At 60.0% G+C, this 15210-nt stretch overlaps 1 long non-coding RNA gene across 1 annotated transcript; it reads left to right on the forward strand.

Moving 5' to 3' along the window:
- The first annotated feature begins 11428 nt into the window (after positions 1–11428).
- On the forward strand, positions 11429–14944 carry LOC144367904 (uncharacterized). Its single transcript, XR_013427523.1, has 2 exons — positions 11429–11933; positions 12458–14944. It is a non-coding gene; the product is annotated as an uncharacterized LOC144367904 (long non-coding RNA).
- The last annotated feature ends 266 nt before the right edge of the window (positions 14945–15210 follow it).

Consider the following 15210-nt stretch of genomic DNA (forward strand, 5'->3'; position numbering starts at 1 on the left):
GGAGTCACCTAGCCCTCAGTTTGATACTAGTATCAGCCCATTTCACAGAGGAGAAAGTAGCAGTGCACTTTAAACTCGCTTAAGACGCAGGCCCAAGGGCCCCCGCTGTTCACCAAACCCCCCTTATTGAGCCGGGCCCTATGTCAGCTGCGTCATGCGATGAATAAGGCGTAGGCTGGGTTCCACCAGGCCTGTGGGCTGACAGTGGCTGCTCTCAAGGGCTAAGCCATGTCCCTGAATGCTACTGCACACGTCCGAGCAGTCACTCTTGCTTCTTGGGCACTGATTTTGTGCCAGGCCCCCAGACACACATATCAGACCAGGGATGACTGTGGTCCTCCCCAAGAAGCCCACGATCTAATAGGAAGAGAGACAGGCATGAAGGATGGTGGGACAGGTGCCCACCAGGTGGACAAGTTTGAGGGGGAGAGTGGGCAGGGCCTCATTCAGCCTGCAGAAGTCGCGACGGGCTCTGGTTTGAGATGCGACTGGAGGGATGAGGAGGTGTCACCGGACAGAAGCGGTGGGGGAAAACAGGGCAGAGAGTGAGGCTGCTGCGGGAGCCTGCTCCGGATCAGCCTGTCCTGGACATGGTGACGTGGTGACCCTGGTGAGAGGCGGGGCAGGAGCCACAGCGTAAAGGGCCTGGGGTGTCCCAGAGCCACCTTCCTCAGGCCCACTGAGCTCTGCTGAGCCTAGAGACTTACCAGAGGGTGGCAAGAGTCGCAGCAGCCACCGCTGACCGGTGCTGAGCAGGTGCCGTGAACCGGCCCCCGCACTGGGGGCTCCATGGGCCTCATCTCGCTGGACCCCCCCACGGTGATGATGATGGAGGTGGGGACCGGAGCCAGGGCCTCCTGCCTGCTCAGCAAGCGCTCTGCCACTGAGCCACACCCGCTCCACACCATCACTCCCATTTTACAGACGGGAAAGCGGGGCACAGAGAAGCAGAACCTGCCGGCCATCTCACCCACCCTGTGTCAGACCCTGAGATCCAAGGGCTGCGGGCTGCCTGGGTGGGACAGGAGGGCAGAGGGAGACCGGGGAAGCACCATTTCTGACCTAATAAACCAAATCCATTCTCTCCGACACTGACCCACCTCCCCTGTGCCCCAGGGGATGGTGAGGGTCAGCGGGCCCCTGGCTGCCAGCAGTCAGCCATCAGGAGATGGACCACAGAGTCCAGGGTGGAAGGGACTGAGCACAACCCCGACTTGGACTTGTGGGAAACTGAGGCCAAGGCCCCGAGGGTGGAGCACAGTGCAGAGTGGGGGCCCCATCTTCCCCCTCAGTCCCCCTCTTCCCCAGGGCTCCAGGGCCCGGTCACACCTCCCTGCCCCCCAGGTGCCCATCAAGGGCACAGGGTCACCAGATGAAGATGGGCTGACTGTGGGGGGAGCTGCCTGGCCGGGAGCTCCTGCAGGGTCCCAGCTTCCTAGGAGGCCAGGCAGACGGTGACACAGGTGGCCTGGTGGGGACAGCCCCAGAGGCCTGCTCTCCCCGGGAGGCATTCCATTACCTTCCCTGAAACCGCAGGCTTCGGTTCCTGGGCTCCGGGTGGAGCTGGCTGTCCCTGGCAAGCCCAGGCTGGCATTCACGGGAACAAAGGACGGCTGCAAAGGCCACCTCGGAGAGGCCACTTGTGCTGCCCCAAAGCCTGGGTTCCAGCTGGGAGAGGGAGGACCGCTTCCTGCTCCTGTCACAGGCCGCCAGCAGCAGGGACCAGGACGTGCCCAGCCCGGCAGGCCCCCAGGCAGCCTGCAGGGAGGTGGCTGAGCCCCCACCGCTGCGGTCCCCACCCCTGCAGCCTGAGAGTAATGACCTCGGGCAGCAGTAACGAGCAGGAGATGAAATCCCTGCTTCCTCCGCAAACTTGGAGAAGACAGTGACAGTGGCAAAGCCAAGGGCTGATTCGAACCCAGACCCGAGAGCCCCGTGGAGCTCCGCAAGAGGCAGCAGGGGTGTGGGAGACTGTCCCAGGTTCCGGGTGGCCCTGGGGGCCTGGGCACTGCTGCTCCGCTCTCTGCTCTCCCCTGAGACCTGCCCCGTGCTGACCCTCCCTCCACCAGGGACTGTGACCTGCGTGTATCAGAGGTTCTTGCAGATGTCAGCGTCCCCCCCGACAGCACGTTCCACACCAGGGGCCACGAAAGGGCAGGCGTGACCTTAGGCCGCCACCTCAACTCAGGGGCACAGAGCAGGGCGGTCGCACCTGCAGCCTCGCCATCGGCGCCTCAGGAGCCCACGGCGCTGTGCTCAAAACGCCCAGGCTCCGATCCGAGGGGGGCGGTGCACCTGAAGCAGCTCCCGAACCCACCTGAGCAGTCCCGGGCCCAGTCCTGCACCAGCCCCTCTAGCTCAAGGGCAATCCACAGTTCCATTGTCTACGGTTCCAAATGCCCCCACTGGGCTCCGGGGACCTTACGCACGTGATTTGTCAGGTTACAGCTACAAACGGGGGACACCCAGTCAACCCGAGTGACAGCCGCAGCCATGGATTCACCAGGGGCAGGTTTTCAATCCGGGCCTCTGTGAAGTCACCAGCTGCTGTCAGCCACCACGACTAGGGGGTTGTGACGGTGACTTCTGACTTGGGAGCAGTCCCAGAAGCCTTCCTGGAAGGGGCAGAGGCCGCCCAGGGCGTGGATGACCCCCTCCCCAGCAGCCAGGAGGTCTTTCCTCTCGGAAAGACCCTCATTTGATCTTTGTCTCTTCCGCCCGGATTCGAAAGGCACCAGCCCCGGAGCTCGGGGTTCCTCTAAACACGATTAAACAACCATTAGGCTCCGCGGTGGGGAGATGGAGATTTACAGACTCCAACCTCCATTTAAATGCAAATGCAGGCTGTCGGCCTGGAACCGCATCCAGCAGCTTTAAAGGCACAAGTCTCCCTTTGCCTCTGTGGCTGGGCCACCGGAGCCCTGGGGAATCCAGAGGGTGACAGGCCCCTTAGCCAGGCCCTGAGAAGGCAGGGCCAGGCCCCCGGGGTCACAGTCCAGGAGACACACCCTGCCTCTGTCATCCCCAGGTGCCCTTCCTGACCTGAGCCACGACCTTGTCAAGGTCACACATACTGCGGGGCAATCCTGCAGCCAGGTCTCAGACCCGGCCTGCCTGGCTCTGGAGCCCTAGGAAGGCCAGCTGCCTGGGTGGCCCTCCTGGGACTCACAGGTAACAGCCCAGGAAGTCACACTGAGTTACAGCAGGTAAGGGCCCACCACATGGCAAGGGGTCTTGGTGCAGGGCTAGGGGCTACCCTGTGCCAGGCAGAGAGTACCGTCTCACCCTCCCAAGGCACTAGGAGGATTGGGTTCTTTTTTTTTTTTTTTTTTTTGAGGGGAGGGGGGCTGGGATGGAACCCAGGGCCTGATGTACCTTAGGTAGGTGCTCCACCACTGAGCCTGGATCCCATTTTTAAAGGGTGAAAAATTGAGACTGTTTTGAACCCAAGACTGTCTGACTCCCAAATCCAGACTCCGACAGCCTCTCTGGGCTCTCCCCTAAACTCCTGTGTGACTTTTAGAAACTGACTCGACCTCTCTGGGCTTCTGCTTCTGGATCTAAAATGGATATGATGGGCAGGGGAAGGAGGGCAGGAGTGTGGGAGACAGATTGAGGGATTATTCTGCCAGCTCCAGGCCGAGGCACACCCAGGAGGAGGGGCCGCCAAGGCCTGGAGTGGCCAGCTGGAGAGCAGGAACTGTCTGTCGAGGCCAGGGCAGCCCTGGTGGGTTTGGCAGGGCTCGGCCACGGGCTGAGTGGGGAGCCTGAGGAGAAGGGGGGCCTGAAGAGAAGGGTGGTGGCCACGAGATCCTGTGCTGACCCAGCACTTACTCTCCCTACCTACAGCGCCTGGAGAAGCTGGTTTATGACTTACCTCTGCTCCCAGGGAGTCAGGGTGGGGGAGAGAGGGTCCCCCTAAGGTCACCCAAGGTCACTGCCCCCTGGGGAGCTGGGCCAGGCTGCAAACCCAGGAGGGAACACGCCCCCAGGCCCACCCCAGCTGGGTCCTGGCTGTAAGAGACCTGGGGCCGCCAGCGCTTCCGTTCTGCTTGGAACTTTCCCAGTTTTAAACCAACTCCGTGTCCCTGAGTGAACCAGAAAGACGGGTCACCCTGGCGACAACCCAGGAATTGGACAAAGGGACAAAGAGGTGGAGAGCTGGGACGGTCACAGGGAAAGTTTTTGGACCTGTCCAGTTGAGTTCCCAGGGAACAGACCCGGCCATTGCTTCAGGCCAGGTGACACTGTGGCTCTCGGTGACAGTCCTGTCCCCCACATTGGAGTGAACATTGGAGTCGCACGCGGAGGCGGGCACATGAAGCAGGGTTTAGTTAAAAAGGGGGTGACGTCCGCTCCTCCCGGGAGAGAGAAGGCCACGGCTGGTGACCCGCTACCCCAGGACGTGAGCGGGTTCTGCCTTTGTGTGTCCTGGGCTTCCTCTGTCCCCTGCCCTCTTCCCGCCTCTCCTCCTTCCTGCGTGTGTGACCAGGCCCAGCAGATGCCCAGCAGGTGGCCGAGGTGAGAAGCAGAGGCGGGAGAGGCCAGGGGGGATCTGGGCAGGAAGGGGCATAATTACAGCTCCCTGCAGGAGGGACAGTCCCTGGGACAGTTACCTGAGCAACAGGTTGGAGCAGGGCAGGTCATCTTGATGAGGACGGCTCGGAGGCCATCAGCACGGCAGCCCCCTCCCACTCCCCAGACCCGCGCTGGCCTCCCTGGCCCACTGACCCGACTCACTGTCTACACCGACGGCCTCTTTAATTCTGCCTTCCCAGGGACCCAGGTCCAGGGCTCACCACAGAGACCCGGGAGCCCTGCGGCCTGCCCTGCCACCTGAGCCTGCTGGGAGCCGTCCAGGCGAGGAAGCGGCATCCCTCCGAGGACAAGGGTGGCCCAAGGAGCACTGGACTCGAGACCCGCCTGCAGCTCCTCTGGTGCTTCTTGACCCAGGCCCTGCAGGGCCGTGGGCTGGAGGCCCAGGTGTGAGGAACCTCCTCACGCGGCTCTGCACCCGACTCGGCGTGGCTGGGTGGAATGGGAGAGGTCCTGAGACTGGCCAAGGAGGAGGGGGGACCGTCCCACTGGTGCCTGCAGCCTCCTTTCTCCTCTCCTCCTCGGCCTCCGCCGTCTCTGGCCTCTGATCCTTGGCCTCAGAATGACGCACCAGCTGAGAGGTCAGGGCCCGCTCTGCATAGGGACAGCGGTGGACAGGGAAGCCAGGAGGGGCCTCCAGCCTCAAGGCTAAGGAGGCAGCCGCTGCCGGCTGGGCCTGAGACTCACAGGGAAAGGGCTGGGCCTGGGACCCTCACCCGGAGGCCCAGCGCTGCCCACCTCTGACCTGCCCTGTGATCTTTGGCAAGTGGCTTTCCTCTTGGACCTCAGTTGACCCATCTGCCAAATGGGCACCTGTTGCCTCCTCTGTTGGAAACGACTCCGCAGGTGGGAGCCGCCCAGCATCTCTTGTGGAGAAGAATCGGAGTTAGGAACCAGGACGGGAGAAGGCCGGGAAGGGAGGAGGGGGTGCCCGGAGGCGCCGGAGGAGGGGGCTGGGCGCGGGGACAGATGGAGGAGGCAGGTGAGAGGATGTGAAGAAGGGGCGCCAGACGGGAGCCATCCGTCAGCTCTCACGCCCCCGCCCCGCCCCTGGACGATGCCCGAGGACGCCCGCTGGGGGGACAGGCCCCCTCCCGCCTGTGTCTGAGCCCCGTGAATTATGCAGGAGGCCGCGGGAAGGGAGCGCGGCGCAGGGTCGCTCCATTATTGATGAGCGACGAGGATCCTCCGCCGACAGCCTGCCGGAGAGATATGATTAGCTTGTAAAAAATTAATGGCCGTTCTCGGGGAGGACACGGATTGAAACCCCGAGGAGCGCGTTCTCCATGTTCCTGATTCCAGGGGACTCTGCGCAGGTCTCGGCGCGCTGCGGCGCAGGCAATTAAATTCAATTAGGATCCCAGTGTGGAAATGTCACCCGCCCCTGGGGGCGGGGCTGGGGAGGGGACGGGCTGGCGGGGTCCTGGGGCTCTCGCCCCGCCCCCCTGTCCCTGCTCCGGGTGATCTCCTGCTCACCTAGGGCTCCGGTGGCCACCTGAACCCGATGACGCACACGTTTCCGGCTCCCGCCCGGATTCTCCCCAAACCTGGGCCTCCGCACGGTCAGCGGCGGCCTCAACACCGCCTGGGACGCCCCAAGCTCACCTCCACGTGGCCAGGCGTGGTGGCCAGTCCCCACCGTCCTGCCCTGGGCCCGGCCCTCCCTCGGGATTCTCTCTGGGAAGGGAGCACCTGAACCAAACCCCAGAGGAGACCATTTGCTCTCAAGAGCCTTTGGAATCCCAGCTGCCCCCTCCCTGCCACCGCCTCGGTCCCCAGGCTCTGGCTCACCTGCTGGACTAGTGAGGCCCTGCACCTTCCCCGCCTCCTCTGGGCCTCTCTGATCTTGCCCAGATCTGGGTGGACGCAGCTCCGGGAAGGGAGGCCTGTGCTCTGACAGGGCCCGGGGCTCCTCTGATGTTGGGGAGTGGGACAGGGGTGTGGGGCAGGAGCACGGCCCACGAGGGCACCCCACCCCCCAGCCCCCACCACTAGGCAGGACTGATGGTAAGGACCAGCCCCTGCCCCGGGGGACCACAACTCTGGGGTCCGCTTTGGATTCCTGGGCTGCCCCAGCAGATGGAGCCCAGGGGACCTGGTGCACCCTCCCCCTCTCCACCCCAGGGGACTGCGGAGCTGCCTGCACCCGGGGCCCTGTCAGCTCTGCTTTCCGCGACACACTCTGCAGTCGATCTTCGCAACACACATCCAAGGGCAAAGTCCCTCGCTGAAGGCCTCCAGGACTTCCTGCAGCTCTTGGGGCGGATGAAAACCCCAAATGCCCGGATGGAGGTCAGGACGCGCAATCTGGCACCTGACCTTGGAGAAGGCGGCAGAAGCGGCCAGCCACGCTCCCTAGGAAGGACCTGCAGCCTTCCCCTGCGGCAGGGCACGGGGTCCTCCCTGGAGGTGCCTCCCTGTCCCCAGAGGAGAGGAGGGTCCCTACCCCCGAAGACCCCAGGCAGAGACACCGCAGACAGGCCTGTCCCCCAGCCGGTCACCCCCTCGCTCTGCCCTTCAAGCCTCTTGAGCCTGGCCCAGGAAGGCACATGTGGGCGGCTCATGGCCCAGCGCCCGCCTGGCACACGTGAGCCCTGGTTCCATGCCCAGATCCACAAAAACCCCACGACTCACCCGTTCCTCCCGAAGCCTCCCGTACCCCAGAAAACCCAGGCTGAACCAGGCCGGGGCCCTTCTCCCCTCCCCCTTCTGTTAACAGGGCCTTGGGCCATGAACCAGGCAATGGGAGGGGTCCACCCTTGCCAGTCCCCTGCAGTGGCCTCCAGCAGAATCATGTGGCTCCACCCCCTCATCCTGCCTGCACCCTGCTCTGGGGGACAAAAAATAATTTTCTCTATCTTTTGTAGTTCTTAACGGGGACTGGATGACAAAAGACAGATTAACAAGAGAGAAACAAATAGAAGTTCATTAGCATGTGTCCCCGCGGGCACCAGGGAAGCCAGTGGCTCTGGAGGAAGTTTCGGCTTCAGACTTGAACCCCGCCATTTTCTGAAGCAGAAAGAAGGGCCTGGGGGAGCCCAGCACCGCAAGCTCAGGGAGGCTGTGCGGTCGAGGGCCCGCCTCCCTGCAGGGTCTCCAGTGAGCCCGTCCTTCCCCCTTGGGGCCCGGGCACCCTCCAGGGGGTTGCCCCCAGAGAGGTGCCTTCCTCTTACCAGGAGGTGACTTTTCAGAGCTGCTCTGGTGGCCGCCATGTCTCAGAATGACCAGCTCAAAATCATCATCACGCCAAACAGGCCTATGGCAGGGTGGCCTCTTCTGGCCCATCCTGGGCATATCTGGGGGGGACGGGCGTAGGCCCCATCGCCACCTTCCAGGGGAACCCCAGGCACCTCCCTGCCACAGGGCGCATGCCCAGGAGCTTCAGGTAGCTGCCAGCCTCCCGTGGCCTTCCCTCTGCACTCACATCCTCCCTCAGGTCCTCTGCCCTGAGCCTCCTGGGGAGGGCGGACCTTGCTCTTTTTTGGGAGGGGCAGTACCAAGGATTGAACTCAGGTCCCTTGGCCCCTGAGCCCCACCCCAGCCCTATTTCGTACTTTATTTAGAGACAGGGTCTCACTGTGTTGCTCAGCGCCTCGCTGTTGCTGAGGCTGGCTTCGAACTCGCGATCCTCCTGCCCCAGCCTCCCGAGCTGCTGGGATGACAGGTGTGGGTCACTGTGACCCACCTTCCTTTGGCAGCACCTGGGTCGGAACAGTGGCCCCCTGTGTGGGGTGTCTTCTGAGTTGCACTTGTCCTTGGCAGTCCCCCCCACCCCTTGGTCCAGGAGTCTATATCCTAAACCGGAGCCCCACCCACCGGGTGGAGATGCTCACCGCACAGTCCTCCTTTAGATTTTCGGAACCAGCACATCTGGTGACCTTCAGGGAGCTCAGAGTGGCCCCCCTCCCCGCTCCTGGGTCCTGTCACCCTCCGGGCCAAAGCCTGCACACGGGTGTGAGGTTTAACTGGCAGACACCAAGACGTTTACCCAGAGAAAGTGCAGGAGCTGGACCCAGGAGGTCAAGGTCAATGTGACCTTCTCGCTGCAGGAATAAAAGGGGACGCCCGCTCGGGGTGACCAAGACCCTGCCCGGCCCGGGGGCTTCTGTCCACTGCCCACTGCATCCCTTCCCTCCCCTGGAGGCCCTCTGTGCGGAGCCCCTCGAGGTGTGTTTTGGGGATGATGGCTCCACACAGCTGCTCAGGGCCAGCCCTGGGTGAACCTGGCGTGTCCCCCCCCAGCACGTCTCTTTCCACTGTTGGCTTTTGCGAGACGAGCAGGGGACTCGGGGCCCAGAGGGAAGTCACACCTGCCTACTGAAGCCTTTAGCGCCCCCCAACTCCAGCCCCCCAATACTGTTCCCCTCCGTGCACCCCCGGCTCCCGCCCACCCAGGTGGCCCTCACCCAAGAGGGAGTCCACGGAAGTTTGTTGACTGCTCAAAGACCTTCCACACGGGACGCTTAGAGCTGCACCTGAGGAACCACACCTTCCCGGGGGTCTGCGCGCTGCTCGGGCACTTCCTTGAAGGGTGTTTACTCCACAGACGAAGGAACCCGGGGTTCAGAGACAGAAGGTCACCCGCCAAGATGACACCGCTCCAAGCAGCAGAAGGAACACCCACCCAGGCTTCCCCAGGGCCACGCCGCACCCCTCCCCCACCACCAGATTCTCCCCGTGACGTCCAGTTCAGATGCCACCTCCTCCCAAGAGCCTCCACGTCACCTTGACCGTAACAAGTGGTTTCTCCCGAAAGACCCCCGGGGCCTTCGACTTGGAGTCCTAGAGGAGTGGCTTCATGTATTATGGCATCATAGATGCCACGTGTTCTCAGTGTGCGACTCAGTGATCAGCCTTGCGCTCGGGCCAGACCTACTATGCGCTGACTTCTGGCTGTGGTCATGATGCGCCCCAGCTCAGCTCCCTGCGGAGGGCGGACCAGGCACCCCGTCTCGGCAGCGCCCCCTGCAGGGTGGCCCACAGGGTGCTGGGCAAGGGGGGTCCTCACACACCACTCCCAGGGGAAAGGGACTTGGAAAAGGGTGACCGTGGGCATTTTGCAGCCACCTCTGGGTGCCAGTGGTCTTTTGGGGGGCCCCACATGCAGGGAGATCAGGTGACACAGGAGGGCTGTGCTACTCCCATATCACAGACGTGGACACTGAGGCACAGAAAAGGCAACTAACCCAGCCCGAGTCACACAGCGAGCAAGCGGCAGAGCGGAGCCTCAAACCCAGGGGTCTGCTCCAGAGCCTTGCTTCAAGCCCAGGTGCTCGGGGGTCAGGGTGACCCTGGTCTGCCTGGGACGGAGGGCAGTCAGGTTCAGAGCCAAACCGCCCCTGGCTGGCTGGGACGAGTTGGCCTCCTGGCACCACAAGTCCTGGGGACGGGGCACGGAGGTGCTGCTGGGCACAGCTGGGGGCTCTTTATGGTGTCCCCCTGCTCGCTGGCCTCTGGGTCACACTCAAGCTCTCCTTCCTGCTTTCATGGGCTCCAGGATCTTGCGAGGGGGCTTGGGCCTCACCTGGACCCTGCGGCAGGTGAATGGAGTCCTGGGGAGAGCCGCCTAGAGCCCAGGCCCAGCCCTGCTGTCCAGCCTCGGCCTGAGACCCCCACCTTGCCCATCTGCTCAATAGGTTCCTGCTCCTCACCGCCCCAGGCACGGGGCTCCGCCATTGGCTAAGCGAGTCTGTGCCTGTTGTTTGTTGGAGGCTCACAAAAGCCCAAGGAGCCGGGCGGGTCAGGAGTCATTACCTCTACTTCATGACCAGGAAGAGGGAAGCTCAGAGAGGTGAGGTGACTTGCCTGAGATCACACAGCATAAGAAGTGACAGGACTATCCACCTCCTCCCCCTTCACCAACCACTCCACTGAGGGCAGGACAGGTAGCCGAGACCTGAGCTGGGCCTCAGGGTCAGGCCACGGCGGGGGCAGGAATCCTGCAAAAGGAATTGGCCAGATGGAGATTTTAAATGACCAAATGCACTTTGGGTCAGCCACAGGGCGGCACAAATAGGCAGAGTCCAGAGAGACGAGGGGAGACGCCCTGGTGCCAGCCCATGGTGGGTACTCAGGCTCCCAAATCACTGCACCCACCTGAAGAAGACAGCCCTCCCTCGGCCTCTGGTCCCCGGGTTTCCAGCCCCTCTCCACCCGTGGGTGGGGGTCTCCTCCTGGAGGCCCGCTCCCTCCTCCCCCTCCCCGCCCGCCAGGGAAAGCGCCCAGGACCCCTGTGGGGGAACAGTGGACACGGGTGCTCCCGGGCCCTCTAGCTGGGCTCCGCTCTTGTGTATTTCCCTGCTGACTCTTGTTCCGCCTGCGCCCAGCACCCACGCCCTGCACCCACGCCCTGCACCCACGCCCAGCACCCACGCCCTGGCTGGCTCATCTGCCCCGCTCACTGCTGGACTCCTCCATCCACCTGGACCTCGGGACACGGAGGCCGATCCCCCCCCCTTAGATCTGAACAGGACTGTTCCCAGGAAGCACGGGGCAGGCGCGGCTCTTCCTCGCAGCTGGGGAACGGAGTCCTGGAGGGAGACGGTCCTGCCCTGGTTCAGGGGCCCAGACCCACGGCAGGCTCAGGCCTGAGCCTCCATCCTCCAGAGAAGCGCCAGGGTGAGCCTCCCCGAGCCGCCGAAGCTTCATCCTGGGGGTTGGGGGGGAGCTTCATCCCCCGGAGCTGGAGCGGCCCACGCACCTGCCCGGGAGTCGCTGCTAATGGCTGAGTTTTAATGGCGCTAAATGAGTAGTGAAAATATTGCTGGAGTAGGAGGAACCCGCGGAACTGTCCCCAGGGGAGGGAGGGAGGGAGGGAGGGGGGTGACGCCAAGGGGCGCCACAAACCGGGGGAGGGACCTGAGGGTGCACTGGGCACAGGACCTCTGGGTACGGGCAGCAGGACCAGAGAGGACACACAGATCCCAGCCCACCCTTGACCTTGAACCTGCTTCCTCCGTGGAGAAAGGGTCACCTAACCACACGCTCCACGGTGACAGTGGTAATGGCGCTGGCATTAACGGAGCTGTCGCCAGATGCCAGGCCCTGCTTAAGTACTCGCATGTGTCAACTCGTTGATTTGACCTTCCATCTGCCGCGGGGTGCGGCGGCTGTGGGCGCAGGCTGCTGACTCTCAGGGCCCAGCGAGACCCGGGCTCTGTCCTCTCCCTGAGGCCGGGTGGCCCGTAACTGCTCCCACCAGCAGAATACAGAGGACAGGAGGACAGTGACCTGGAAAGACGGCTTCTAGCCCCAGAACCTGAGTCCCCACGGCAAGAAATCCAACTCCCCGGGGCCACCAAGCCACCAAGAGGCCAGGGCTACGGGAGGCGCCACTGGTGGGTGACCCTGGGCTCCTTGCTGCTGGCCTGGGCGGGGCTGGGCTTCTCCTCCCCTCCCACCTCCTCACCCTTCCCCTCCAGCAGCTTCTCTGGTTGTTCCTGGGGCGTCCCTCCTCGGGGGGCTGCAGGCAGGGCCTGTGTCCACTGCCTTTCCGGTCCCTAGGGCAGAGCTGGGCCTGCACCCATGCGTCCCCCACCTGAGCCTCACGGCGAGGCTGTGGTCCTTGTTCTTGGAGCGGCTGCGTCTCCACGGCATGGCCTCTGTGGACGAGGACATGCCTGGCCTCAATGCCACCCTGTCCCCAGGTCTGGCTTGTTGGGAGCCTGCCCGGAGCCCACTCAGGCTGCCCTTGGTCTCTGGGAAGCCGGGCACACCCCAGCGGGCTGCGGATTGGCGCACTCTCTGGGGTGACGGGAGCTGTAGGAAGTGGTTTAGTCTTTAAAATCCAGAGCCCAAATCCCCGCGGCTGGGTGACCTCGGTCCATGTCACTACCACTTTGTGCCTCTGTGTTTCATGCAGGCTGAGTACCTCGTGCCAGAAGAAATGCCTGGGACCAGAAGAGTGCAGACTTTGGAATTTTTGATTCTGGAATATTTGTGGGTGCGGGAGGAGACGGGACCGAGTCTAAACACAAAACTCTTTTATGAGCTGGGCAGGGGCAGCACCCATCACCCCTGCTACTCGGAGGCCGAGGGTGGAGGATCACTTGGACTCACGAGTTCAAGACCAGCCTGGGCGACTTAGTGAGGCCCTGCCTCAAACAAACAAGTAAATAAATAAATAAAAATTTTAAAAAAATATGCTTCATATGTACCTTATAATCCAACCTTAAAGCACTTTTCTTTTATGCATATTTTAAATTGTTCTGTACATGAAACAGAGTTTCATTGTGTGGAATTTCCTACTCAGCAACATGTCAGGCTCAAAAAGTTCTGAATTTTGCTGGAGGCTGTAATCCCAGAGGCCGAGGCAGGAGGATCTCAAGTTCAAGTTCAGCCCCAGCCACTCAGCAAGATATTGTCTCAAAAAATATAAAGGACAGAGATGTGGCTCGTGGTAGAGTGCCCCTGGGGTCAATCCTAGACCAAAAAATAAAAAGTAAAAATAACTAGAATTCAGACTTTGGAGCGTTTTGTTAAGGTCTGTAGACAAGTCAAAATAACACCTGGTATTTTGCCAGGGAAATGTTAGAGTTTGTAAACAAGTCTGGATGGCGCCTGGCAAAATGCCAGAGGGAGTGGTTTGAAAAGTAACAAAAGTGAGCCATTAAGTGTGGAGATTCCTTATTGGTTGACTGATGTATCTAGTTTATGCTAATTAAGATAAGCTGTGCAAAATGTATAAATAGCTCTGTTGTCCTACAATAAACGGCTCCTATTCCTGCTGCATCAATCTACAGAAGTTATTCGTCACCCCCCGGCAGATGGTGGCCCATTACGGGGAGCCCCGGGACACTCGGGGGTAAGTGACGAAAAAAAGCTGCCCGTCCATAGATAGGACGGGAGCAATCTGCTCGTCCCTAGACAGATAGGGCGAGAGGAAAAATGGCCATTTCAAGAAAATGGAGAAGATTGATGCAGTATGTTTGTGTCTTGTCTTGTCTCAGTGTATTGTATTGTCTTTATGATGAAAATATGGAAGGGGTGAGAGGTAAATTGATAAGGGAAAGAGGCACCCCAATGGAACGAAGAATAATTAGGGCATGTGTTGATAAGAGCCCAGAAACTCTAGTCAGAAAGAAAAAGAAAGTTCAGAAGAAAAAAAATTATCAGAAAAAAAGTTGCAGCAAAAGGCTATTACTAAATACTTTTCGTTACCGGAGGGTGCGTGAATCAGTGCAGCGGCTGCCATGTGCAGGAGCGAATCATGGTGTAGTAAGGAGTTTCCAAGCAGAGGAAGCCGGCTCTTCCCCGGGGAGCGGGACGCCATTGCAAGAGCCCAAATCTAGACCTGACCTGGAGGAACAGTCTCCCAGGCTCTTGCTCCCGGTGCCCAGTAGCAGTTTGAGTCCGGACACTCCCCGGGGCCATCTGGGGTGCCCAGGATGCTACAGCTGGCAGAAGACGCTACCAGCATCCCTGATGTTTGGTCATTTTCAATGCCAATAACTAAGCTACAATGGTTCTCCCACACCTGGAAGCTAATGAGTAATGAGCACTATTAAGGCTTATTTCAAATGTAAAAAACCTTGAGATAATGTACTAAATTGTTCAGAAGGTTGTTTTCCTAGTAGAATGCTACAAGATTTTCTTTAGCCAGCGTTGCAGAGTTCCTGCCTTCATCCCAGTGCCGGTGAAAACGAAAGAGGAAGAGTTTCCAGTGTTGCTGAAAACCTGAAAACCGGAGGAGACTTTGGCTGAGAAACGGACGAGACTTCGGATCAAGCTAGCTGCCTGCAGAACTTACCTGGACTGTGATTTAAGCTAGCTGCCTGCAGAACTTACCTGGACTGTGATTTAAGCTAGCTGCCTGCAGAACTTACCTGGACTATGATTTACCTGGACTGTGAGTTAATCTATTGAGACACTGCTTTACTTGGACTGAGACAACAAACTGTAATGTACAACAAATTGTAACTTGATATCTTTGCTAACAGTGTCATTGCTGGTATAATTTTTCCAAGGGCTTCTTGCATGGAGCCATCAATTGGCTTGGTATTGTAGCATTTTGTATCCTCCCTTTCTGTTTGTAGCAGGTTATTTATGGTGTTTATGTAAAAACCACTATGGTCCTTATTTAAATTAAACAAAAGGGGGATATGTTAAGGTCTGTAGACAAGTCAAAATAACACCTGGTATTTTGCCAGGGAAATGTTAGAGTTCGTAAACAAGTCTGAATGGTGCCTGGCAAAATGCCAGAGGGAGTGGTTTGAGAAGTAACAAACGCGAGCCATTAAGTGTGGAGATTCCTTATTGGTTGACTGATGTATCTAGTTTATGCTAATTAAGATAAGCTGTGCAAAATGTATAAATAGCTCTGTTGTCCTACAATAAACGGCTCCTATTCCTGCTGCATCAACGGACACAAGTTATTCGTCACCCCCCGGTTATTCTGCTGCAGCCGGACTGCGGCAGCGTTTCAGACTTGGAGGGTCTTTGGGTGCCAACCGACATCACCTTGTTCACGCAGCGGCGTCTCCTGCTCAGTGCTCAGCAGACAATGGCCTTAAACGTTGTGCGTAGCTGACCCTCAGGAGGGACGTGAAGCCCTCAGTAACGGTCAGCCATCAACTAAGTCAGCAACCATCTTTTCCTTCTTGGCATCAGAACAAC

Source organism: Ictidomys tridecemlineatus, chromosome 11, assembly GCF_052094955.1.
Source record: "Ictidomys tridecemlineatus isolate mIctTri1 chromosome 11, mIctTri1.hap1, whole genome shotgun sequence".
Classification (NCBI taxonomy): Eukaryota; Metazoa; Chordata; class Mammalia; order Rodentia; family Sciuridae; genus Ictidomys; species Ictidomys tridecemlineatus.